Here is a 5080-nt window from a genome sequence, read left to right on the forward strand (position 1 = left end):
CGCTCTGTGCACAGAAGCTTCAGGAGACATGCAGAGCTCTTTTGGCCAGAATGCTTCCTCAGTCCTCACCACAAAAGGAGCTGGTGCATATCACAGCCTTTATTAACTTTAGACCGTACTGCATCGTGTGATGGCCGCTCTTCTTGTTGTCCAAACTAGAGTCTCGCTTTTCTCTTGTCAATCTGGTTAGATGACTCTTAGTGCCAAGCAAGACATTACTGGATAACCGCAAGGGACAACCCTCTTTCATCACTCAGAGGGAAGTATGCAAATGTCAGATGTAAAATGTCTCTTGTATGTAAAACACTTTCATGCATCCATGACAGCAAGCCCACAGTCCTGGGCCACGAAAAGCTTGGCTTCCTAATTAGACTGGCGAAATAGAAGCAGAGGGATCTCTTATCTTCCAGTCTGTCACAGAGAGATGCTAAGATCTTCAAGGGAGATGCTGAAGATAGGAAAGATAGGAGAGATGGATGCGTAAGGCTACTGAAAGTGTTTAGGGGTGATTGTATCTTAATAGTAGAGTGCATGCTCTGCACACAAAAGCTGCTGGGTAAGTTTATTAGTAGCATCTCCAGGTGGGGCTAGAAAGGGTTCCTGCATGAAACCTTGGAGCCTTTGTCAAATGCTAAGGAGGAAGGAGAAATTAGTTTTGGTCACAGGTGACTTAATTTCATACTTTTGAATCAGCACATGAACGAAACTAATTTTTCTTTAAAATCTGCACTTCTCCAAATTTTGTAATGGAGTTCTGTCAAAATATGTGCAGGCAAAAAGGCATGCACATTGTTTTATTCATGAAAATAAGGTACAAAATGTTTGCAAAATGAAACATATCAGACAGAATTATGCACAAACATGTCTTGGAAGCAATGCTTACAAAAATGCACACAATATTTCATGCCTTTTAAAAACCTTCTCAGTGTTTGGAAAAAATTAAATTTAAACTTGGGAAAATTCTCAGAGATCAGGATAAAATGAATTTTGGACTAGAAAAGTGAGAAATTGAAAGTTTCCAATTCCTCCCACTGCCAATATAGCAACATAGAAACAGAGCAAGTCAGAGGGGGTCTCCCAGGCCATCTAGTCTGACCCCTGACTCCAGCCAGCTCAGCTCATGGCATGCCTACCATGTGCATATCCAGTCTATCCTTGAACATCCTCACCCATGGGGCCTCAACCACCTCCCGTGGAAGCCCATTCCATACCCTCGGGGTCCTAACTGTCAGGAAGTACTTCCTGGCATCTAAATTGAACCTTGGTTCCCTGAGCTTTGCTCCATTGAAACATGTTCTGCCCTCCTTTGCAGGGGAAAACAGGTCTCTACCCACCTCTGTATAACATTCCCTCATGTACCTTTATTTATTTATTTATTTATTTATTTATTTATTTATTTAAAACATTTCTATGCCGCCCCCATTGCAACAAAGCCTTGGGGCGGCTCACAACATATATGTCACCAACAGAACCCCTTAGAGTTTTCTCCAGGCTGAAAAGACCCAGTTCCCTCAGTCTGCCAACTCCTGAAGTACCCCTGGGTGCAACTCATCAAGGACCGGACCCTTTGTTGGCCCTTGTAAAGTCCCAGCTTCTAATACTTGACCTGCCACTCATCCCGATTCCCCTGATCTCAAAGCAAAGGATGAAGTGATCACTTGCATCCAGAGCTCCCCTAATCTGCACCCCATCTATCAGCTCCTCCCTGTTGGTCAAGACCAAGTCAAGGATATTCCCCCCCCCCCCCACCCGCCTCTCGTTGCCTACTGGGCCCTCTGCATGAAAAACCCTCTGCAGCAGCTAGGAAGTGATGTGACCTGGCCATCGCCATTGAGTGAGTCTCCCAGTTGATATCTAGAAGGTTGAAACCTCTCATAATTGCCATGTTCCTCCCCCCAGGATAGAAGTCCACCGGTGAAGGACCCTAAGCATTCCTTCCAACACCACACCCCAAGTCAGTCGTTTGCCTCCACGACCCTCCCCTCCCAAATTGGCCCAAATCCCCAGACAGGCAAGAGAGAAGAAAAAGCCACCTGGAGCAAGATGGACAGTTAAGGCAATTCCATTTAATGGTGAGACTTGAATTACAGATTTTCTAATTCACAGATCACTTGCTGTGGTAAAAGAAATTCACTGCTTCTTCTCTTTTGTTTGGTAGATGTTTCTTCTTCAACAGGGAAGTTAGAAAGGCTTTTTTCCCTTAAGTTTTTATCTAGCATTTTTTCCACTTTAGTTTTCATGGGATGTTTCCCTGATAAAGTTTGGTTTGGGGCACAGGATCAACACAGGTCATACCAGATCATTATTTGCTAATGCGTCCGCCATGGGCTTAGCATATCTCCACCCTCTGGGTTTGCAAGTCAGGATTCTGAGGTGGAAAATTGGTAACTAGCTTTCATTAATTACCATCTTTGATGACAGCAGTCTAAATATGGCAGCAACCGAGGCAAATGAATTTTTTGCTGATGTGTGCAGACATTCTGCATTCTACAGTCAAGCAAATATGCGGAGGAGGTTGCATGAAAGCAATTGAGACAACACGTTTATTGGGAGTTTCTTTTGCAATACAAGTAACAGTCAAATAGCTTTCCAGCTGATAATAAAGCAAATGATATATTACAGAGAAAAGACCTGGATCATATCAAATGACTGGTAGGTAAACAGGGATAGCTCAGGTGAAATAGAAGACAAAACTGCATTTCAGATTGAAGTGTGATATAGGGCAAAGTTGGTGGGTTCGTTCATTGACAGACAGAGAGATGAAATTTGCCAAGCATGTTCACCATCACAGTTGAGGACTGATGGATAATGAACACAGTGGGGCTCAACCATCTTGCTCAGTTGTTGCTCACCTACCAGTAGCCATGCAGGAAAGATTTACAGCCAGACTGGATTTGAAATCATCCTTGCTGACATCAAATAGCCATAGGAATGTGCATGTGTGGGGAAAGATAAAGACACCATTCTGTATCAGTCAGAGGAGAACATGGCGGGAAGGAATTAATCCTCATCATCAGAAGGGTCTTTTGGAGGCTTCCCTAGGTCATCCCATTCTGGCACTGGTGGCCAAGGTGTAACAGGCACCAGAGGTTGAGGTGGATAAGGATCATCAGGCAAGGGTGGCTTAGGAGGACGGAGCGGTTCTGGAAATGGTCTTGGGCTGGGAGGCACTAAAGGTGCTGGAGGATGAGGACATATTGGGTGCCTAGGATCTGGAGATGCAGGAGGGCCTTCTGGCCATGGTTTTCCAGGCACCGGGGGTCCCCATGGTTGAGGTTCTTCAGGTTTGGGAGGCCCCTCAGGCCAGGGCTTCTCTGGAACTGGAATCAGAGGATTGTCGGCTTTTGGCACAGGAGGGACACTGGGTGCTCCAGAAGGACCAGGCCCTGGGCGACTGGAGGACATGGTACGGCTCCACAGCAGGAGGAAGGCCCAGCGAACCTAGAAGAGGAAACTGTGGCAATTGGCAGCATTTGATGACCTTTACCTGCTAACAGAATCCAATATGGAGCTACCAAAATTTCAGAGCCACTAACTGTAGGCTTGGCACAGCAGTCACGTCAGGGCAGCAACTGACACGTATCTATAAAGATTTGATAAGATTTGACAACTGACATGCAGCTGCAGTCAGTATTTGAAAACTACAAGAGTCTTCAACCAATCAAAATCGGTAAGTAAATTTCGAATGTAAATTCCAGATCTCAAATGGCTACTTCTGATGGCAAATTTCTACCTACAGATCATAACTCTGAAATAGGAAGGTATGTTATTCTTCAACATTTTGTGAAATTTCATTTCAGCTCTGAAGTCATTTTTCCTTCATTTCCAATAATTAAACTCTCCCATAATTTAAAGCTATTTCTTCTATCAGTCCATCCATATGCATGCAACAGAGAGCTGGACCAGGGAGTAGACACTACACCACAAAAACTCTCAGCTTTTCCTGTACCACCAGTAATAAGAGCATGCATTTCATGTTCTTTTTATGCCAAGGTGCGTCTGCCAATTCTTCCACCCTACTTACCTACCAGGAAAGTGATAATAATCATGGTGCATGCCCACTACACTGCAAAAGTCTTTTGGATCTAACAAAACTGTAAACAGACTAGCTCATGTTCTCCACATATTATTGTGTGTTGTAAGCAAGAACACCATGGTCTTTATATGGTCTAAAAAGCACCACATCAGAAGAGCTTGTAGGACCATCTGGCTTCCAGCAAAAATGAGCCCAAACCAATGCTTAATTTCTGATGAACTGAGTCCCAAACCTATCAGGAAGTCCCTTAATCCTGGAGTACAGCAAGTAACCTGCAGTTATCCAAAGCTTCACTCCTGGCTGCAGAAGATTCCTCTGTGGTTAGATTCCTCCACATTCCAAAGCTGAGTCCTGTCATTCATAGTAAATTTGCAGGTCTGTGTTGCGGACGACAAAGCAACATCCTAAAGAACAGCAAAGGGAGTGCTGCCCTAACGTTGTCACTGTTTCCACTTTGCACAACACCTGGGTGGCCTGGATGCAGCCTAAGTGGATTCTCAGTTTGCACACTCCACCTCTTCCAGGTTTGAAGGGGATGTCAAGAGTGCTCTTCCTAAGAGCCCCAACAGTTCTTAAGAGCCCTAAGAGCTGAGTGCTGTCTAACCTCATTATCCAAGTTAAGCTCTTTGGGGAGACAGTCACTCACACATAAAGCCCCAGGCTCAATCCTGAAGAACTCCAGTTAAAAGGGTCAGGTAGCAGGTGACAGGGGGAATCCTTCTCCACCTGAGATCCCAGTAAGCTGTTGCCACTCAAGGTGGACAATACTGGGCTATGTGGAAAAATAATCCCACATGGAATAAAGTAACTTCCTGTAAAAATCTAGTAGATCTTTTTTTCCCCCAAGTTAAACCCTGACAACTTTTTTTTGGCCTAACTGGAACTCTTAGGCACTCCACAGTCCTCCACAACCCACTTGATCCATCACACCCACAATCCCCATTCCACAGCATTGAAGTACATTGTCTAGCTGATTATCTACCTAGGAGCTGGAAAAGGCTGGCTTTGGCTCCTTCGGGAAGGCAGCGGCTCTTCTCTCAACTG

Source organism: Varanus komodoensis, unplaced genomic scaffold, assembly GCF_004798865.1.
Source record: "Varanus komodoensis strain SLA01 unplaced genomic scaffold, ASM479886v1 scaffold128, whole genome shotgun sequence".
In the NCBI taxonomy this organism is placed as follows: domain Eukaryota; kingdom Metazoa; phylum Chordata; class Lepidosauria; order Squamata; family Varanidae; genus Varanus; species Varanus komodoensis.